The sequence below is a fragment of the Sphaeramia orbicularis genome, chromosome 18 (assembly GCF_902148855.1).
Source record: "Sphaeramia orbicularis chromosome 18, fSphaOr1.1, whole genome shotgun sequence".
Classification (NCBI taxonomy): Eukaryota; Metazoa; Chordata; class Actinopteri; order Kurtiformes; family Apogonidae; genus Sphaeramia; species Sphaeramia orbicularis.
Genome location: NC_043974.1, coordinates 19,412,865 through 19,436,487, shown reverse-complemented (window position 1 = coordinate 19,436,487; position 23,623 = coordinate 19,412,865). Strand labels below are relative to the sequence as shown.

At 36.8% G+C, this 23,623-nt stretch overlaps 1 protein-coding gene across 7 annotated transcripts in view; it reads left to right on the top strand.

The window, feature by feature from the left end:
- Positions 1-23,623, top strand: part of sorcs2 (sortilin-related VPS10 domain containing receptor 2) — a 593,249-nt gene that overhangs the window by 82,680 nt on the left and 486,946 nt on the right. The window lies entirely within an intron of this gene.

Genomic DNA, 23,623 nt, shown 5'->3' with positions numbered 1-23,623 from the left:
GGCACATGCGGAGCCGAACCCACCCCCCCAAAGTTAAATAACACCCCCCACCCCCAATTCAAGAAATAGGAGAGCCTTGGGACGCATAAATGTACGCCCAAAGTACATGTGGAAGGATAGCTCAGTAAATAACGCTACGGTCTACGATGTTCGAATCCCAGCAGAAACGCTTGCTTCTTTTCCAAATTTTACATGTTCAAACAGGGGGCGCGGCACCAAGAACGCCGGTAAATAAATCCACAATCGATAAAGAATTTTAACTAGTCATAGAAACGTTAGCTTACCTTGTCATTGCTGATCACAGGGATCATGCTAATGCTAACTAGCATCTTAAAGCATTGTTGGGGTTAGTAATGAGCAGACGTCCATGTGGACAATGGACTGTCTTCTGCCGTCTTCACCTATTGGCTGAACACCAACAGGAAACAGAACTTTCCTGACGCATTTTTGATTCCTTAAGGTCTTACGGTCTTGCTGGGTTTTTTTTTTTTTTTTTTTTTCATTTGAGCAATTAAATTATGGGCAAAAAGTGTGTTGTAATGCAAATGCTATTGAACATGTACCGCGTAAAATATTACTGAAAATTGATTAGTAATACCTTACACAGCAATAAGTAATCTATTACTGCTAGATTAGGAAAGATGATTTGCTTGATTCATGTATTAAGTTAGTGATAAAGGTGTAAAAACACGAGGGGTAGGATTAAATAAGTTTATACTTCTTCCTACTCCTTTTTGACCATGCAAAATTCAGACTTGCACACACTTGAAGATAGATTCTGTACATTTAACTATTTTGTTTTTTGTCTTATTTTGTTTTGTTTTATTTTGTTTCTTTGCATGTTTGAAATTAAAAAAAAAAAAAAACGCATTACTTTTGTAACACGTAATAATAATAATAATAATAATAATAATAATAATAATAATAATAACTTTATTTATATAGCACCTTTAAAAACTGAGTTTACAAAGTGCTTTGACAGATAAAGCAAACATACACAACAGCAGAATAAAAACACTAGAACACAACACCAATAAAAGAGATAAGTACAGCAACACGAAAACATGGACTAACTTTGAATGTATTGTTGTAGAGAGGGAAGAAATAACATAACATAATGCTGGTCAGATCAATGCAAAATGAAGGAATGGGGATAAAGCATCATGTATGTCAATGTAAATGAATAACCAAAACAGGGTAAAATTAAATATTCAACATTAAAAACATTAAAAAGAGACAACATCACATAAAGGCAAGTCTATAAAAAAGTGTTTTAAGAAGTGATTTAAACGAGTGTGTGGGAGAGCCGGTCATTTGTTTAACATGCTTACAGTATCAGGTGAAGCCATGTGAATAATGAGCACATATTTCAATGAGATAATAGAAAACCATCATATCTACCGTCCTGAGATAAGGCATGATCCTATCGTGTTCATCGTCTTCCAAATCTGCGATGATGAGGAATGTAAAGCATGTAAGCCTCAAACAGCTGAACACACACTCAAATATACTGTACTCACTGTCCCAGTCACACACACACACTTCATAAGGGATGTATAGTGTTTGTTTGCATCTCTAAGGGAAGATTAATGTTACAGAGATCGGGAAAGCAGGCGAATCGATGTAATCAAGATGAAGCATTTCTGTACAAAGCTAAGAAAAAATATTTATCGGAAGTTGTAATATTCACACAAGATAAAGTGAAGTGGCTGAAATATCGGAAATATGCAGAAGGCCATGTGTGTTTTGTGCTTGTTGCTTTTCCTCAGGCAGAATTTCAGCACGTATTGATTCCTGCGAATAAAAAGCGGTGAAAAATACTTTCCTCTGCAAACGGTGCTTTCAACTTTCCTTATAAAAGAATCAATGAAAAAAAGAACAAATGTGGGATGTTAAAAGTCTTTTTTTGTGGAGAAAAACCATAAAAATTATCTTTAATGTTGTTTCGAGTGTTTAGAAACTATTGGAACTTGAATTTCCGGACAATGAGTGTTTTCATGCACACTAGTTTTGTGGTTATGAGGCATATCCTGGTTTTGATCGTATCCAGGATTCTGTTTACGTGATGAATACAAGTGTCCAGGTCACTCATTCCTGCTGCTGTGGTCATTTAATCTGACATTTCAGCTGCTCTGTAACTTTAACATTGCCGTCTCTATAGAAAACAAGACCACTTTGGTTTATAGCAGATTTAACACTATTGAATGTCATCATCACACAGTGGATTTCTCTTACCTGTGTTCTTCTAGTGCAGTAGTGGATGACAGGATCAACAGGTAAACCAATCCAACTTTATTTATAAAGCACTTTAAAACAACCACAGTGGACCGAAGTGCTGTACAGAAGAATTAAAGCACAATACAAATGAATAAAAGCATAAAAAAAACATTAAAATCAAATCTAATAAATAAATAGTTAAAATATAAAAACAGAAACATAAACGTGTTGTTAACCCCACAAACATAATAAACCACAAACAAATTTTGAGTTTTTAACGTAATAATCCCACAAATGCAATAACTTTCCCACAAACAAATAATTATTTTTTTGTGGGGATTTATTATGTTTGTGGGACGCTAAAAATCTTCAGTTTCCAAAATTGTAATAACTTCCCACAAATGTAACAAAATAGTGCAACACATACATTTAAGTAATGCAAACATAAATATTCATTCATCTTTCTTTTTCTTCCCATTTATTCTTGTCTTTTGGATACTTGCCTTTTTAGAATGATCAAATGTTGCAGTTACACTGTAAAAAAAAAAAAATCTAAAAAAAAAAAAAATGGTAATATTCCATTTATATTTGTATTTTGACTGTTTCAGTGCTTATACATGTTATACATTCACAAAAACACATTTATTCAACATTTCTGTTGTGAAAAGTCCTATATTTACACAAGATATTTGTCAATTAACAAACAAATCTTGTTAAAGTTACAGAACAAATGCTTTAACTTAATTGTCAGTAATTTTATCTTGTTTTTTTTTTTTTTTTAAAGTATTAAACTTGAAATCAACAGTTTAATCTCATAATAGAAAAGAAATATTTGTGAAATTACAATACATTTGCAAATGTATTTTAACTGTATTTTTCTGTGGGAAAAAAAAAATTCTTTTAAAAAATGGAAATTTTATGGTTTTTCACAGTTAAAGTTTTTTCATGTCATTTTACATTTGACATATAAAATCACAGTCTATTTTTGTTCTTTTATTGATATTTTCATGCATCTTAAAATACAGGAAAATCTATAAAATAAACAGTACAAATTCTGTTAAATTAAAGATTTTTTTTTACAGTGTACACCACATGGTACTAACTCCAGATTAATAGGTGTTTAATTATAAATGCAAGTGGAGGAACAAAACAGATGTTGTGAAGGTTTTATCATAAAAGCTTCAGTATGAACTGGATATTATTTATTCTCTTTGCGTATAATGTTTGAACCATGTAAATAAAATGTCTGGATGTGATTATGATAACAGTTAAGAGGGTAGGAGCACACTGTGGGGAACCGAGGTATTACGTTTGTGGGAAAGTTGTTTCATTTGTGGGATTATTAAGTCAAAAGCTGCAAATTTTTATTACATTTGTGGGAATTATTACTTTTGTGGGGCTAACAGATGTTCTATAGTTGTTATTGTGTCACTGTCACTATGTAGGACAAGGAGGTGGATGATGGAGTTACTATTAATACACACAGCAGTCTTTCTGGACTGTTTTCCACTGTGACATGCTTTTGTGTATTGTCTTCACAAACTGATTAGTGAATAATAAATTTGGGATACAGACAAAGTATCTACCAGCACACATTTATGAACTCTAAAGCTTTTCTATATTTGAAATCGAAACCAAGCAATACATGACAACAATTCTTCATTTAAAAAAAAAAAAAAAGCTGTCGAGGCGCTACATTTATGCACCTCCATTAATATATTTGCATGAACGAGCAGAACTGTCCCTGTGGCCTTTTTTTGTTTTTGTGTTTCCTCTTCACCATGAGACATCTGTTCTCTCTTACACAATTACTGAGAGTGAATCTAACATTTTAAGATAATTTCATCCTAACATATAAACAACTGTCTGAATTTTATGTTGTGTAGATGCCCCTTGATCTTGTGGACAGAAGGGTTTGGCAGGTTTTAGATGGATTTAGCTGAAAGTTAAAAAGTAAAGGTATAGGCGTGTCTGGTTTCATTTAACCTTTAAAGAGCTAGAACTATTTTTGTAGTGACTTCCAAAACAATTTATCCTCAGGGAATTATTACCTTTATTAATTATTATAATTAATTTACTGATCATGTAGAGGTTCATAAAATAGCAAAACAGAGGAAACTGGAGTAAAAGTGACTTTTTCTGCAAAATATAAATTTGGGTGCTTCTATGAAACTGGGTTTATTTTGGTACCTGGCACTTTACCAGATTTTTAGACCCAGTAATAAAGAGAAATTTAGACATATTTCCACCCAGGATGCACCTAATGATGACCTCAGATAAATGCAAAAACAAATTATACTCTTGCTCTGAGCCATCCCAAAATTAATGATTTTTTAATCAAATATTAGGGCCAAAAATAGGACCAGAATTGGGACATGAAATCTACCTAGGTGTCAGTGCATTTGATCTGGAACACATGGCTGTAAATGGTCTTATATAGCGCTATAAATAAAGACACTGTGTTAAATTTGACGATCCTAGTGGTTTTTCTAATCCAGACATGCAGGTTTTTCATGAATCTCAGTCTCATTCCAGGTTTTGAATGTAAACCATCGTGTCCACTCACATTACATGCGAAACCTACCCAGTTAAACACAAATAAATCAATGGTGATTTTCCAAACACGGTCATTTTTGTCAAACACTCTGCTTTGCATAATTAGTTCGATTCCCAAAATGTACCTGAGAGAATAAAAAGATATTTGAAAAATACTAGCGTGTGCCTTTCATGTCCTTTTTACCATGTTACATGCGGATTTTTGTGTAAAAATAATAGCAAAATGTGTTTTATCTGAAAAAGTTAGTAGTTTGTCTTTTATCTCAGTAAATATTTATTTTTAAAACAGACCCAAAGTGCTTCCAAACTTGCTTCATAACATTAGTCTACATCTGGTTTGAATTTTTAGCCCCTCTGTCCTGTTTTTAGGACCAGTTTCATAGAAGCACCCATTTATCTGAGCTTAAAAAATTGTTTTTACAATCACCACCATTTGTCAAACTACCAGAGTGTATTGGTGAAACTATGTTGCAGTAGATGACAGTATTTCCACATTAACTATTATATGGAGCCTCTGAACATCGAAATGGATCATATCTGATGTCACTGAAAAGCTGAGAAACGAATATTTTACCTCAATTATTTCAACGTACTGATAGAATTAGTGGTTGGAAGACTATTGAACATTATACAGGCTGGGTGAAAAGTAACTAGGTATTAAAAATTGGCAATAAAATCCATATTCCTATTATAAATTTATTGAAACAAATGATACATGTTCTTTATTACATGAGAAAATGATGGCACTAACCAGTTTCCTCAAATGGTCACAGATGTAATGAACAACCTTCTGAAGGAAGTCATCTGGGATATCACTGAGCACCTCCTGAATCCATGAGATAAGAAAATAAGAAAATAAAAAATCCTTATTAGAGTCTGTTTAAAAAATGTTTTCGTCATGACTTCAGTGATACTAAAACTTCTATAAGCAATGTCTAATGCCTAGTTACTCTTATTACCTCCGCCAAGGAGGTTATGTTTTTGCCGGCGTTGGTCTGTCTGTCTGTCTGTCTGTGTGCAAGATAACTCAAAAAGTTATGGACGGATTTGGATGAAAATTTCAGGAAATGTTGATACTGACACAAGGAATAAATGATTAAATTTTGGTGGTGATCGGGGGGGCGGACTGATCTGCCTTGGTGGAGGTCTGCACTGTCCGAGTGCTTTTCTAGTTTGTTTGTTTATTATTTATTCATTCATTCATTCATTCATTCATTCCATCAACAAATCAGACATTAGGACAAACAAAGAAGCAAATTGTGCAGGTGAGATGAGAAAACCCTGTGGGGCTTATAATTTTAATCTCACTTTATTACAGCATTAGTTTAAAGACAGGGCAGATCAGTGCCATTTCTTCCTTGTGCCAGTATCAACATTTCCTGAAATTTTCATCCAAATCCATCCATAACTTTTTGAGTTATCTTGCACACAGACAGACAGACAAACCAACAACGGCAAAAACATAACCTCCTTGGCGGAGGTAATAAAACAGTAATATAAGGTACAACAAAAATATAAACAGAGAATAAAAGAAAAAGAGTATGTGTAAGTGTGTGCATGAGAAATATATAAATTTGTTGAATCAGATATGTCCTAAGCCTAAACTTAAACAAAGTGAGGTAGACTGAGATGTGATTTGTTCCATTGCGAGCCCCCTTAACCTCAGACAGAACTGACCTCTTCCCTGTAGATCAGTAGATGCTTTTGGTCACCGGTGGCTTTTGAGGTCTTTGAGGGTTAAACAAGGAAGAGAAGTAGTTAAGATATGATGCAAAGTTTTCATGATAACAAGTTGGATAAATGTAACTGACACTGACTCAGAGGAAGGAGGTGAGAGGCTGATATGGCCCCACAAAAGGAATTAACATCGGCAGCACTTCGGCATTTATTTAATTTATGTACTGGCTTGGAAATGGTTCAAAAGGATAATTGTGTTAGTTCCACGGTGTCAGAACCTCAGATATGTCCTACAGCCCAATATCAAACTCTGTTAACATCATACACATGGAGGAGCAGCTCTGGCACTTCACAGCTTTGGACAGAGCAGAGGGACAGTGTGTGGATGGATGATGGAGGCACTCTTGCGTATAGTCTCACATTCATGCATGACATGCTAATGCACCCAGACACAGTGAGCTTCAAGGTGTGGCGTTGGTGGAGCAGCATCGTGTTCAGCTGGATGAACAAAGGAGGTGTAGTCAGAGAGGTGGCAGCGAGTGGGCTTTAAGTGGATTTATCTATACTGTAAACTGCGTAAACTGGGATCTTAAGAGTGGAACATGTTAAAGAACATGTGTAGATGTGGCTTTTCTACATAAATGTGTGTTACCGACTTTGACAGACAAGCAGCTGTTTCTATGGGGATAATAATGCTGATGTTGTCCACGTTAGCGTAAATGAGCATAGATCAGAGTTGTGATACTTGTAGATGTGGAGCTGTTTCCCTGCGGCGCTGACAGCAGCGTCAAAGACAAAAGGTCAGCTTTACACAAACCTGCTGGTAGTAGTGAGAGTAAAAGTATTCAGATCTTTCACTTACAACCATGTGAACACACTATAAGTACATGGGCTGTATCCATAATCTAAAGTGTAGGGAGTGTTTGCTTTTAACCCATAAAGACCTAAACATCCACCAGTGACCAAAACCATCTACTGATATAAACTGTTAAATACCTGTTGATCCATTAATCCTATCAATACATGTAAATAATTGGTGTAAAATGCAGTTTGTCATTTTTCTATGGTCATCAGATATGACCCATTTGGATGTTCAGAGGCTCGGTAGTTACCATGGAAACACCATCATCTTCTACGACATTGATTCACCAGTAAAACCCATGGAGTTGGATCAATGACAGTGGATGGAAATGCTTGTTTTATGTTCTGTTAATGATATAATTGACGGAAAAAGTCGCTTTTTCTTCAGTTTTCTCTGATTTTTATATAAGAACTGTTAACTTTAATCTGAGCTTTAATGAACATCTACATGATCAGTGAATTAAATACAAGAAAAATACCTGATTTTTACTGGAAAAAAATGCACAATAGAAAGGATAATAGTATAATAAGGTGATGAATCACTTCAAGGTTAAATAGAGAAAAAATAATTTTGGAACTGCCATAATAGTAGCACTGGGTCTTTATGGGTTAAATTTACACAATATATTTAATGAAACATAAATTTTTTACCATGTTGCTCCTCCCACTGATCTGTAGCTCAAATTGTTATCTATTTAAATAAGCTAACTTCATTTACAGTTTTGCCAATTTCATTTACTCAAATCAGCTAAAAAGACATTATATGCCATAGAATTATTGTGTCCTGTATCACAATCCTGATGGCAACATCTAAGCACCAAGTCCTACTTGTTTTACGTAAATAATTATCGTGGAAACACCATCATCTTCTACAACATTGATTCAAAAGTAAATCCCATGGAGTTGGATCAGTGACGGTGGATGGAGACACTGGGTTTATGTTCAGTTAATGATAGATTTTGAAGACAATAACAGTTGTCTCTGTTTTTTGATATAATAACTATGGTGTCAAGATGAGGCCAGATAACATTGTAAACGTACATGAAGTATTGTAAGCGTAAGTGAAGTTTTGTAACCCAAAAGTACATATTTCTTCTTAAAAACACACCTACAAAATTTATTTAGCTCCTACAATACCCATTTTTTTGCTTTTACAAAACTACATTACTACTACTGCATTTTCAATACTTCTCATGCCTTATTAAAATAAAAACCTGTAAAACTTCAATTCCTCTCTTTGTTTTTTTCTGTTAATTCACTCTTTTTTGACTCTAAAACACACAGTAAAGCAAAACCACTGAAGAAAAGCAACAAAAGCACTGAAACAGACGCAGAGTCACAGCAGCACATTCACCTGGAATAACGTCTGAGGAGTTAAAGGGTTAATAGTTTGAAGGTACAATATTATGGATGCTTTGCTCAGTGATGCTGTTTTGAAGCTTTAGTCCTTCACTTTTGAGCCTATGAATTCTTTGGTGACTATGAAGTGCATTTTCTGTGCTTGTGATCCACAGTTGTGGCTTTGTTGCGTGTGCACAGGAAGCAAATGTGTTTATATTTTCAGTCAGGTTGCTGGTTTGTCTGTAGCGAACACACGCTCTTAGCCTCACACCTTCAAGCGTCCTTGTACTTAGCAGGATGTTGACAGCTTCATCCTTCTGCCTTTCAGTCTTCTGTGGCCCCTCTGCATACAGTATGAGCGCAGTAACACACTCCGACTGAAAGAACGCTTAAACCACACCTCCTGTGAGCATGCTCGGGCCTCTCACCAAACAATGGTTATTACCCCGCTGAGATGAGCTACTCCCACAATTTAACACATCCTTTGAACACAAACCAACACGGCGCTCAACAGGATATTACTGAGGAAGTGAGCGGTTAAGAATGCTTAGTAAAACTCATAAGCTCACATGGAAGTTAATAGACAGACGGCTTGAACTGCCCTCGCTCCTATTTTACCCTTTTCCTTCTGTGTTTATGTTTTAATTTAGTAGGGGCACAGAGGCGCAAACCAATGACGGGGGTATAATTACAGGGTGCGTTTTTACCCTGCTACGTTTATTTACAGCTCCGATGAAAACGACACTCGGCGGACCTCTAATGGAGCTTTTTATACACTCCTTCTCCCTTAATACCCCCCACCCTTGCTCCCTTCTCTCTGTTGTTGATGCAGTTAATTTGGGTCGGGATAATGAGTTATTGCTATCAGCAGCAGGGGCCGCCTTGTGCTTTCCTTCCAAGCCACGGTGTCGTGATCTTAACGACTAACCTCAGGGGAAATCGGGCATTTATCCCTCAGGAATGGAGCTAGTTCTTGTACATTCAGCACTGTACTGCACAGAGTATTAAAGCCTGTAAAGCAGAAATAAATGCACTCTAGTTTGTCACACGACTGAAAAATGTGTTATTAACAAACCGAACGAATTGGAATGATTAAATCACCAAGTATACTAAAAAAAAGCATAAGAGAATCTGCTGTATTATCTGCTTTGAAATTCTGCAGGTGTGTCTGCTGAAGGAAGAAGAAGCAGATGGTAAATGTATGAATGTGAAGTTAAAGCGGCTGTATGTAGGATTTTTACATTAAAGTATTAACTAGAAAAGCACTCGGAGAGTGCAGACAACCGCCAAGGCAGATCAGTGCCCCCCCCCCCTGATCACCACCAAAATTTAATCATTTGTTCCTTGTGCCAGAATCAACATTTCCTGAAATTTTCATCCAAATCTGTCCATAACTTTTTGAGTTGTCTTGCACGCAGACAGACAGACAGACCAACGCTGGCAAAAACATAACCTCCTTGGCGGAGGTAACAAGTGGTCCCAGGCACAACAAACCCCGCCCCTCACATGTTTTGTACCTCTTTTTGGCATCGATCCGGCTGATGTCATCATGTCTATGCATGTGCTGATGTCAGCATATCAATTGCCTCTATATATGTGCCAAGTCCGAAGTAAATTGAAACAAAATTGATGTTTTTATAGACATTTAAAATTTTGCCCATTATAAATAAATGGGGAAAAAAGATTTTAAAAATTCATTAAAAAAAATTTAAATTTGACCTACTTTTCCCAAAATGTAATGACATCTATTTTGGGTCACTGGCAGTCTATAAACCCAATATAGTATGAATTCAACCAATAGTTTTGCTGCTACAGACATTTGAAATTTCACCCATTTTAAGTAAATGGGGGAAAAAAATTTTAAAAATTCATAAAAAATTTGAACTTTGACCTACTTTTCCCAAAAATAATCAGATCTATTCTGGGTCACCAGCAATCTATAAACCCAATTTGATATGAATTCAACCAATATTTTTGCTGCTAGAGTGTTAACAAACAAACAAGCCAAACCAAAAACAATACCCTTTGCCTCCCCTTCCAGCGGTGGGGTAGAATTATACCTAAAATTATCAGTAGAATGCTTGGAATAAAGCTCTGAAGTTCTGCCAAAGACACGAATGTATTAGACTGCGAAGATATGAACTAAAAATATTCACACCGAAGGGGGGTCAGATTCACGTGTTGTGATGTCAGTAAACAAAGCTTATGTTAGTGATACTTTTCATGAAAAAAAGCAGAACACTGAACAGGTCTGATTAAGGAAATAGTTGGAATTTGTCCATTTGGATATATTTGTTAAAATTAGAATGCAAATGAACTAGCAGCATTAGCAGAAAAGGATAGAAATACTGTACATATGTTTCATGGGATCATTGTAGGTCATTACCGGACATGGGGGGTGTTTCTAACAGGTTATACTCATGGATCAGGTGTCACAGGAAATCCCTGCTAATACGGAGGCAGAGATGTGGATTCACACCTCGACCTTTACCTCCATGGTGCACTGTGCTGTTTTGGATTGTAATGTTTTTTTGTTTTTTTTTCTGTTTCACATGCGTTTGTCTGACTGTGTTTACAGACACATGGAGACTTTCCAAAACGCTAAGAAATAAAACAAAAAAAGATAGATAGATAGATAGATAGATAGATAGATAGATAGATAGATAGAGAGATAGATAGATAGATAGATAGATAGATAGATAGATAGATAGATAGATAGATAGATAGATAGATAGATAGATAGATAGATAGATAGATAGATAGAGCACTTTTCTATTAACACATACTCAAAGCGCATACAATGGATTCATTATTCATTCCCAATCTGATGGTGGTAAACTACATATGTAGCCACAGCTGCCCTGGGGCAGATGCATTCATACACCAGTCTGAGTGGCAACACTGGAGGCAAGGTGGTGAAGTGTCTTGCCCAAGGACACGACACATGACTAGTAGATTAGTAGATAGATGGATAGATCCCAACTGTAGTGTACTGCAGCAGCAGCAGCATGACAAACAGTAAAAATAGAATATAAAAATAAAAATAGAACACAAGAGCAAACACACTATAAATTAGGGGGAAAAATGCTGTAGAAAATCTGAACAGGATCAGATAGTAAGGTACAAAAATAAACTGTAATGTGCAGAGTAACATGTCATTTTTCAGTAAAATGGAGGTGCACACATATCAATAAAGTGCAGAGCGTAAATATGCTCATGACCAGGTTTAAATGTCAGGCAGAGGGGAGTTAATTGTACCGTGAAATGGCATGTGGCAGGAAAGATTCCCTTTATCTGTCCTCTTTAATTGTCTGTTGCTGTTTGGTTTGGACATAATGATGTTAAATTTCACTCCTAAACATATAAACCACAGTCAGTCTGCAGACACTGAAGACCTGATCTGTAAACGCCTCACATTACCTGATAATCTGGGCTAAACATCCTCAAATTGGGAGGTGTTAGAGGAATGGTCACGGTAATTATGAGAAACACTACGCAGAAGTAAAAAGGTCACAGTCTTTTCGCATCTTTTAGAAACAAACCAATAAATTGAATGTATCTGTGTTCCTCTTGATAAAGCATGTAATCACTGACTGACCTCTCCAAAGTCGTAACTGTGTTTCCCTGCGGGTGAGTTAAGCAGCAGAGTTTATCACAGTCACATAATCTGTAACACACACACAAACACATTTTTAGCCAAACGGTGTGCATAGTAGCAAACTCAAAATGTCAATTCAGCAGGGTGTATAAAACTGTTATGAGCAATAAATTCTCCGTATGGAAAACCGTTGCTCATTGTAAAAACCTGTTTCCTTTGTTATTATTCAGTTAGCCACTCTGCTGCCACGCCACAGCACCCCGGGGTGTAAATAAAACCTTAAAGCCCCACTCAGTGCAGCACAACCACCGACAGCCGTGACATTTATTAGGGTTTTGGCTATCTTAAAACATCTTCCCCTCATATTTTTTCCCTCACTCTCATCATGTGTCCGTCACTCTGAGCTGCTGCAGTGTAATGCAATCAGTCAAACATGAATAAGGGATAAATGGACCCACTCATGAGTCAGAATGAGACTCATCAGTCAAAAGAAATAGAAATCCACAGCATTTAGTCACATTTAAAGTGTGATTGCTGTGGAAACAGCTTTTCTTTTCTTTTTTTTTTCTCCTCAGCTTCTATAAAGAGCTCTGTTTACATGCATGGAGGAACCCCGCACTTCATCAGAACTCCGTTAAGGTCTTATCCAGGTTAATCTGTTTACATGCACCTTTGCTTCTCCATGACTAAATCTTACTGTTGTACACAAACAAACCAATGTAATATTCAATCTACTTCTTTGTGCAAGCCACTGAGGATTACCGCTAATTCATGGGAAAAGAATAATGACCCTAGTCATGATCTTTTCAGTGCTCCTGATGAATAACCAGATGTCGCAGGCAATTATCTTTTGTACTGTAGTGAATCATGGATGTCTGCTCTAGGAGGACTGCTGCTAAAAACCACTGACCTCAAGAAATGAATTGGCGATGCCAGCCCACAACAGCCAACAACTATATTTATATAATATTAAAAATATCGAAGCCAGGATTTAGAGAGAAAGGAATGAACTGCAAGTGAGTAATGGTTGGTTTTATTGGAGGAGTGTGTCTAAGGTGCTGTTTCAACACTTGAATGGAGTGAGAATAGATAATGGCTAACTAAGTGTCCATGATTAACCCTTTAAAGGGCACACATAGAAACACTCTGAAATTCAACTCTCAGCTTTAGTGTGTTATTGGAGGACATAACGAGACTTTATTACTTTTGTGAAATTTTTCACAATTTTTATTGTAATGTAGAAAATCAAGGTTCAGGAAGTTACCATATTTGGTCTCTTTTCTGTATGTGGCAAAAACAGGAAGACATAATAAGACCTTATTACTTTTGTGAAATTTTTCACAATTTTTATTGTCAAGTAGAAAATCAAGCTTAATGAAGTTACCATATTTGGTCTCTTTCCTGTATGTGGCAAAAAAAAAAAATCCAAGAAGACAGGACAACAATTTATTACTTGTGAAATTTTTCAAAATTTTTTGTTGTCATGTAGAAAATCCAGGTTAGTGAGGTTACCATATTTGGTTCCTTCCCCATATGTGGCAAAACAAAAAACAGGAAGACAGAACCAGACTTTATTACTTTTGTGAAATTGTTCAAATTTTTTTATTGTTATGTAGAAAATCAAGGTCAATGAAGTTACCACATTTGGTTCCTTTCCTGTATGTGGCAATAAATAAATAAAGAAAGAAATAAGTAAAGAAATAAAGAAATAAATAAAAATCCAAGAAGAAAGAACAAGACTTTATTACTTTTGTGATTTTTTTTTTTTCGAAATTCTTATTGTCATGGAGAAAAACAAGGTTAATGGAGTTACCATATTTGGTTCCTTTCCCATATATGCCAATAATAAAAAAAAAAAAAAAAAACAAGAAGATATAACAAGACTTTATTACTTTTGTGAGAGATTTCACAATTTTTTATTATGTAGAAAATCAAGGTCAATGAAGTTACCATATTTGGTTCCTTACCCGCAAGTGGCAAAAAAAACCCCACAAAATCAAAGAAGTATGTGTGTGTGTGTGTGTGTGTGTGTGTTCACAGTAGAGATTGAAATCCAGTAGGATTCGTAATCTACTAGGACAGATAGGAATTTTAGTTTGTCCTAGGACAAACTGAAATCCTACAAGAAATTAGGATCTGAAGATTAACCCTAACCCTAACCCCCCAACCCCCCCTAACCCTGACCCCTAACCCTAGGACAGATAGGATTTCAGTTTGTCCTAGGACAAACTAAAATTCAATCTGTCCTAGTAGGATTTGTAATCCTACTAGGACAGATAGGTATTTGAGTTTGTCCTAGGACACACTAAAATTCCTATCTGTCCTAGTAGGATTACGAATACTACTGGATTTCAATCTCTACTGTGTATATATATCAAAAAAACACATGTAAGGTGAACTGAACATGTATTTTAGAACATTAGACCAACATAAGTGCTGATCCAGGCTCCTGTCCACATCCACATTCTCCCTTTGAACATCATTCCTTACATTAGTACCATTACTTCATGGTACCTAACAAAGCAGGTCCACTCACTGTTCATGCAGAGGTGGACCTTACAGACCCTGTAGACCACATTGGACCTGAGATTGTTAACTCACTGTCTTCACTGGAACTGTTGATGTCACTGTCTTGTAATGTGAAAGTGTGCTGAAATGACCAAAAATAGTCACTTAAGAGAAAGGAATGAACTGCGAGTGAGTAATGGTTGGCTTTATTAGAGCAGTACGTCCAAGGTGCTGTTCGATACTTGAATGGAATGAGAATAAATAATAGTGGCTAACTTAGTGTGCACGATTAATCAGAAATTGTTAAAAAAAAAAAAAAAGAAAAAAAAAGACCCTGTCCGTTCTGTGGCTGCCTCATCTGTCCTTACTCAGGTGTGTATTCATGCTAAATACCAAGGTGAACGTTTGCCACGCGCCATCACATTAACACATTAAAGCACACTGTCGAAGCCACCGCGGTGAAAACCAACCCAGAGAGAGGCGTTGATATTCTAACATATGGAAATACTGTGTGATTTATGCACACATGCAGCGACGAACAAGGAGGGGAATGCAGCAGGGTGACAAGGACATCATGGTTGTTAAGGCTCCGTAGGCGACTACACAGGAGTGATGGATGCTCAGTGGAAGATTAGTCATGTCTGCATTCATTTGCACGCTCAGTATTGGCACCTCAACAGAAACAACAAATTGATATAAATCACAGAAGTTGTTCATGTTTGAGAGTGAAATACGAAGAGAGTACATGGATTCTGACATCTTTGCATGTTACTTGTCAGCATGTTCAAACTGTATTATTTAGCGCTCTTGCTTCCTTGGACTCTTTAAGTGTTCCAGATGGATGCAGGGGGTCACATGCAGTTTGTTGTTCTGAACGATGCAAACAGGCAAAATGATCTCTGTGCATAGGTGCAGAAAATGTTCCACAAACAGCACTGGCAAATGGGAAAAAGGTATCAGTCTGAGCTGGATTGTAACTGCACGTATGCTGCGCGTTGTAGCTTACGTGCTGGGACGTTGACTTTTATTCTGTAAATCTCATCTGAGCATCCCCTTTTACAGATGTTAATAATTTATTTACCAAGAGTGCAGTTAAAACTAGGGTAGTATCAGTCTAGACCACATCTCAGACTTCAGCAAAACCCACATCATCAGTTTTCCATATTTTTCAGTGAAAAACTTACCACTAGCATTAAAATTGTGGCTCATACTGCAACCAAATATCATAAAACGTAGGTAAAATGTATCCACTGTGCAAAGTATGACACTGAAGTCTTAACACACCAGCTGGAACACTATTCATTAGTAGGAATCAGACCATTTTTTATTTACGACATGTATTTTCTCATCAAATCCAATGTCAAGTACAAAAAATGAGCAGACATGGTATTATAGTGAAGGAATAATCACCTAGTACTGATACTACAAATTAAAACAATGACAATACAGCAAGGTATGAGTCCTCATCTGGTCTGTGCTGGACTATAAACCTGCCTCAGACTCAGTTCTTTAGTCTTATGACCTTGTCCTACTATACATATACTGCACATACATGTAACTTTATATGTGGTATGTACGGTTGTGTTGTCTCCTGGTTTGAAAGACCTTCACAAACATAGAATATTGCACACAGCTGCAGCAGCGAGAGGCAATGAAGACGTTTCCGTGTTTGTTGCAGCCATAATGCAGCTGTGTGGAGCTGTGCTTCCCACAATGCACGTTGCGACAATGGTGTAGTGGTCCCTGGAGAAGTGGGTATACTCTCAATTTTTGCCTTTTTTTTTTTTTTTAAGTTGTCCAGAAAAAACACCTTGTTTTCAAAACAGCGACATGTCAGACTACTCTCTTTAGTTTACCCAAAAATCCATCAGTAGTATTTGCTCACTATTATAAAATTATCATGACTTGATCAGGAGCAGTTTGTAGGTATTACTGGTCACACAAGCAGCTGCATGAATGGAAATGTATCGAACATGAGACAAACATAGGATAACGTTAGCCTTTCATAACGTTAGCCTTGCATAACATTAGCCTACTCATACAGTAAATTATTAGGTGACGAATTTTACTGTGTACTCAATGGTTTAAGTATTACTGATACGCAGGGGGTCAGAGGTGTGTGGGAGAAGGGGCTGTCTGTGACCATAGATGAAGAAACATGGGACACTATTTGGTCTTTGGCAAAAAAGATTTCAATTTGCTCTCGGACAACAGCAATACAACTTAAAATTTTACATCGGTTACATATATCCCCTCACCGCAGGCACTTCTTCAACTGCACTCTTTCCCCTTTGTGTCTCAAGTGTAAAACTGATGTGGGAACCTTAACTCACTGTTTCTGGTCTTGTCATAAATTGCAAAAATATTGGGCTGAAACTGCATGTGAAATGGAGACAATTTTTCATACCAATATAGAAATGGACCCCATGTCCTTGATCCTGAGTCTTCCAAGTAAATATGTGAAAACAGCAGCCGACAAAAGACTGTATAATGTTCTAACATTTGCATCAAGGACAAATATTCTCTTGCAGTGAGTCAGTGACAAGATTCCTTCTATCTGTGGTTGGCGTAAAATAATTTTTGAACTGATCCCTCTAGAATATGTGACCAATATCATACATAACAGTGCAGTTCTACTGAGTATGGCGCCCATTTTTGGACTATATTGGTCTGGACCTCTTGTCTACCCTTTTAAAAGGTTGTGAACTTCTATTATATTTATAAATGTGACTCCCGTAGATTGTAAGTCTGACCTACCACCTTCTGTATCAAGTTATGTTTTTGTGTTTTATTTCTCATGTAAGAGCTGTCGTGTATGTTTTGTTTTGTGTGTAGTCTTTAGAAGACACTGTTTTGTTGAATGGGAAACAAAAAACTGCAATAAAAGCAATGAAAAAATATATATATTAGTGACAACATCTCTTCTCCTCTAAATGTGCAGTCATATGTCCAGTAGTTTAAAACACTGACTCATTCTGAAACCACCAAAAATTACCTCAGAATTATGTATTCCATGAAAGTGGTTTTCTCAATATGGTCACTAATTTGAAAGATGTTTTTTCTGCCTTTCTTGTTCACATTTCCATAATTGCACATCTTTCAGCGCGACATGCAGTGACCTGTCAATCAGCTGGGGTGGCACTGGCACCTGAGGTGTCCAATCAGGTTTCAGAGGTGGCCAGCGCTAGTTAGCAATATTTTCCTCGGCATGACCCCCTACTTTACCTCTGAGTAACTCATCAATCCTCATGCTTAACGTTAACCAATTAGTGGAAGGCAGTACTAGCCAATTAGAGGCAGAGTAGGGCGGGTCATGGCTTCACCATCCTAGGAGAAAAAATTAGCAATTTGGCTGCAGATACTACTGAATGGTGCGCATCAGGGGGATTTAGAAGTTGGTATACGCAATGCTGACTGAAAAATAAGTAGGTATACTCCATATACCACCGTATACCCTGGACTACACCACTGTGTTGCAACAAATTTCTGAAAATGTCTGAGTGACCTACCGACTCGTAAACAAATGGACTGTTTATGGTGGAGTTCACTTCGAAATTGTTTACCGTGAGGGAAGAGATTCAGATGCATAGTCAAAAGACTTACAGATTCGTGGTACTTACTATGACTGTCTGGTTTTACAGATTTGATGAAAATTGGTGATGAAATTCGTACACAGCTTTAAGTGTAAATTTAGCATTTTGCAAATTCATCCTACCTTTTTTTGGGCAAATTCTAGTCCGCAGGCCGTATGTTTGACACCTGTGCTTTCGAGAGAACCATGGAGGGGGCAGGATTAGGATCTTGACATACCACAGTCGACCACCAGCGGAGGGGTTGCCAGGTGTTGCCTTCACATTTGAGGTGCTATCACTGTGTCCATCTTCACACACTATATATCTAATGCTAAGATCTTTAATCAAGTGTACGACCAACGCCACACTGTCAGTTGTAGAATGTGTTTTAAAATGTGTTGCTCAATCTCCAGCGCTGCAGATCATTACATTACACACTCCACTACATTAAGTTTGAAGCGCTACAAAGCCAACAGCACATGAATAAAACATTGTTTGTTTTTCTAATTTTAGAGAAGGACTGAAAATCAAGCTGACATTTACACTGAAACTGAGACAAGTTACTCTAAATAGAAATCCAACAGAAAAGTAATCTCTACTGTCTGCATTATCTATATTTAATTCGATCTCCGTGCCCTTTTCCTTCTTTGAGCTAAATTCAGTGTGTCTTAACATGGTTGGACAGGGCCACTGTCCAAACCCTCCAGGCGGAGTGGGATGGGCAGTGGGTGGGTTTATTGTACGCTGCTTCATTTCGCTCCATTTGGTGCTTTCAGAATTCATGGCCTGGACGTGTTAAAAAAAAGCCTTCACCAAAACACGGCCGCCATGCCAGCTCCACAGGAGGTCTTTTGTGTGTTGTTTTAGATCTTTACTTGGGCATGGACGGTTGGTTGGATGGAACAGATAGATCAGTGGGGTGTTGGAGAACAGTGCAGAAGGGACTGATTTGGTGCTGTGAATAGTTGTCTCTTTCAGAAATACAATTAGTTTTGGCTAAATTAATATTTCAACCTCAGACTGCAAACTGAAGCATAATTATTTGTAGTATTTCAATTTATATGCATCAATCCTTCCATTTTTACCTCATTTTTACTCCCTGTTCTATACAATTATGCTAATTTACTTGCATTTCCAGTGACTTTGCACACCTGCAACGTACACGCTCAACAGATGAAACCCACTCACACATTACCCAAACCCTGGGCGCTCCTTAGACAGTAACAATAATGAGGCCGTCGTTAATTTGCCCGAACGAGCGGGGGGCCTTTAGCGCGGGCTAGTAATTAATTAACAGCAACATTGTTACTTAATTAGCTCCCTGTGAAAGGAGAAGTGTGGTGGAGGTGGAGGCTGAGGTGTATGATTAAGGTAAGATGGGAACGGTTATGAGCGCACATGTGTCCAACTGATTCCAATATTTCATGGTGCAATGAATGTGAGGAAAATGTGTCAAAAGAGCGACATTATTCCAACAAATCCCTGACGGATTCCAAAGACGTGTGTGGATTTAGAAAATGTTGACATCCTTCTGGAGGCATTTGTTTTTTCCTCAAGTCCATTTCTTTGCTTAGTCGTCTGTACTCCTAAATGTGCAATATGTACAAATGTGTAAATGACAGTGGTTGTATGAAATGATTTATTTTGATGAAGAATTCACTTTTTTTTTTAATAAAATGACCTCAGAGGTTACTCTGTAATTCAGGTAAATAATAATATATTGGTAATATAACAATAGCCTATAGGTGAATGCCTGATTTGCACAGAAAAATCAAAATGTTTAGTGTAATATTATATTAAATTGTGAAAAATTATTGAAAGGTAAAGGTTAAATGTTAAGAAAAGAATAATTGAAAGACACCAAAAATAGTTCTAGGTCTTAAAGGATTAAAAGTGAAACCGGTGTCGACTTTCATTTTGGTACTATTTTTGTCACTTCTTCTGCTGCCCAACACTTTTTTGTGTGTGATGTTAATAATTACTGTTAAGTTTCACTTTTATTACTCCTCTTAGAGACTACCTGGGTGCTTTTCCACATTATTGACAAGGGTAGAATAACTTCTGGACAATAGACATTCTTCTTCTCATATTAGACATAAGACAGACTGGCTCACTACGCCTCTTGTGGTACAAAAAGGTATTACAATACAGGGATATCAGGGCTGACTGCAACACACTGCAGTAGTCGCTTTTCCATTGACCCTCAAATTGCGCAAGCGTAACTTTCACATAAAAATTTACCGAATGGAAAAATGACAATTTTGCCAAAAGTCTCATTTTTCGATTAAAAGTTTTTGAGCTGGCAACATGTGGTTTTTCAGGCGTAGTGCAAAATTGCAAAGGAAAGACCTTTTTTTCCACAACTAGAGTCAGGTGAATTAAAAAAAACAGATGTTGATGTATGTTACACAAGCAAAGAAAGAAGAAACATGTCGCGGTATGTGTGGACACACCAGGAAACCCAATCATTTTTAAATTTATTTAAATATCCCTAACAAAAAGTTAGGGATATTTCTTTGATAGAGGTGTAATAGATAATAATAATGAACATATCTGTAAATCAACACCATATTTACATGCATCGCCATGTTTGTGGAATGACTCCTCGTGTCATCTCGTGATAATAAATAAACAAATCATCGCATTTGTGATTTAATGGAAAAACAGACATTACGCACTTCTGTTTTTTCGACATTTAGTAAATATTGGTAAAGTTTGTGCAGATGCAATGGAAAAGTGACTAGGGATGTATTTTATCTAGTTACCGCTTTAGATTCTGTTAATTCCAATAATCACCCCACTCCTGAAGGGGAGGCTAGGGTAGGGTTACCAATATTACCCATACCAAATTGGGCTTTTAGATTGCCAGTGACCCAGAATAGATCTGATTACATTTGGAAACAGTAGGTCAAAGTTAATTTTTTTTTTTTTTTTTAATTTTGAAAAATTTTTTTTTTTTTTGCCCCCTTTCAATTATAGTGGGCGAAGTTCAAATGTCTGTAGCAGCAAAACTATTGGTAAATTCATACCAAATTACAGTAGGTTTATAGATTGCCAGTGACAGAATAGATGTGATAACATTTGGGGGAAAGTACACAAACAAACAAAAGTTAGGGATTTTTCTTTTTTTGTTTTGTCATTTTTTTGGTCATTTTTGCCATTTGTAAATAAAACTATGTACTGCATCTTTAAAAAAAATGTGTGTTTTCAATTCAATTCACACACAAAAAAGTAAAAGCGCTGTGCCAAGAATCCCAACTGAAAAAAATAGCCCCAAAAATTTGAAATATCCTTACTTTTTGTTTGTAGTGTTGGTCAAGTTAACATTTTTTCATGCATTTTTAAAATAATTTTTTTCCCCGTTATCATGGGTGACATTTCAAACGTCTATAAAAGTCAATTCTTGTTTCAGTTACTTCAAACTTGGCACATATACAGAGCCAACTGATACGCTGACATCACCACACACATAGACATGATGACATCAGCTGGATCGATGCCAAAATGAGCTACAATCCATGCGAGGGGTGAGGGTTTGTTTGCCTGGACCACTTGTTTTTGACTGTGTTAAATAGAAACAAATACAAATGTGATGAGCTATACAGTATGTGGGTCCGTACATACGTTTTTATAGCTTCCACATATGGCGGCCCTCCCACCCACTTCTGTCTTATCTATCTTCTCTCACTCGCTGCTCACTGGAAGAGTTTTTGCTTTGCTAGCTTTAGGCTAATGTACAGCCCTATCAGCCTAGATACCGCGTCGTACTCCCTGAGGGTCACATAACCCTCTTGCTGAAATCCCACTACTCAGCATTACAGGGTGATGTATTACATATTCAGGCCTGCAACAGTGAATCTTCAAAGAGCCCTCTTCACCTCTGCCTTAATTCCATCTTTGCTCTTTCATAACTCGCCCTAGTAACTCACCCTATTCATCCCGGAGGCTTGCTGACGTTTTATCTGTGTTTACAGGGAAGCCTAGAGGTTATGAAGAGACCTTTTCTTAAGGTTGTTACGGTGCACTTTAACATCGAACGCCCTGCAGCTGAGGCTTCTGCAGCTGCTCAGAAGACCACCATGCCCGGATGACTAGTCCACATATATTTCAGCTTATCCTTAACCTTTCCATTTCAGTAAAGTCAGCTTTTGAATTCTGAAATGCAAATTAATCGCAAAATTTAGACTAAAACAGAGGTGATTTTTTTCCTTCCCCCATGAGAATTAGTTGCGTAAGATGTAAGCTGATGTTTACATTAGAGCGTATATTTCACTAATCGGGAATGCGAAGTTGTTTTTGAAATGACGCTGTACATGATGATGTGAATCAGGTCAAGATTGTAAGGAAGAGGTAAGGTAGAACTGGAGACTGAAGCATCATATGAAAGTACAAACAAGCTTCCACCATTTACATAATCACACATAAAGAAATAAGGGTTCTACTGTGACACGAGTGGTCCAACGGTTCTCAGATCTTTTAGTCATAATCATGTGAACAAACCCAAATAATAGTATAATAAGATGTTTTAATTCTGCTTCTTTACATGCTGCTACATTTTATTTATTTATTTATTTTATTTATTTGCACGTCATAAAACAGGAAGAGGAAAACAAAAACAAAAACACTCAAATAAGTAATATCATTGTGCAGGAGAGGATAGAAGCCAAAAAAGGCTTATGTGAATACCTCCCCGGAAATAAGTAATACACAGGAAAAAAAAGAGAGAGAAGAATTTCAAATACCATATAACTGAAATAATAAACTAAAGTAAAACAGTAAAAATGCCAAATCAAATTAACAAATCATCAAATACAAATCAAAGATATACAGCCTCACATTTTTTCACGAATTAGAGTCCTTTTCAGATGCTTTTTAAATAATGATAAAGAAATGCTGATTGAAGTTCCGGTCAGATTCTTCCAAAGATGTCATCAGATACAAGTCTGATATTTTTCAATTGAAACAGTCAAATCCCTCTGACTTTTACATGACTTTGTCGACATTTGTTACACTTTTCCCACTGATTCACTCAGTGAATGTAACTGTAAAACCGATGGAGGTAGATAGTGTAGGGATAGTAAAAGAAGACAAACATAGAAATATACTTGATTGTGGCTAAAACACGGTTGTCCAACGTTGCACTGCGACAGAGGATATAAGACAACATAACATGAAACAACATCCAATTCCAAACATTAACACTACAAACAAATATTTGCAGGTACTGCTCGTACACACCAGTCACTCCAAACAATGGCAATGCATAAAACAAAACCAAATAATGGGTGTATGT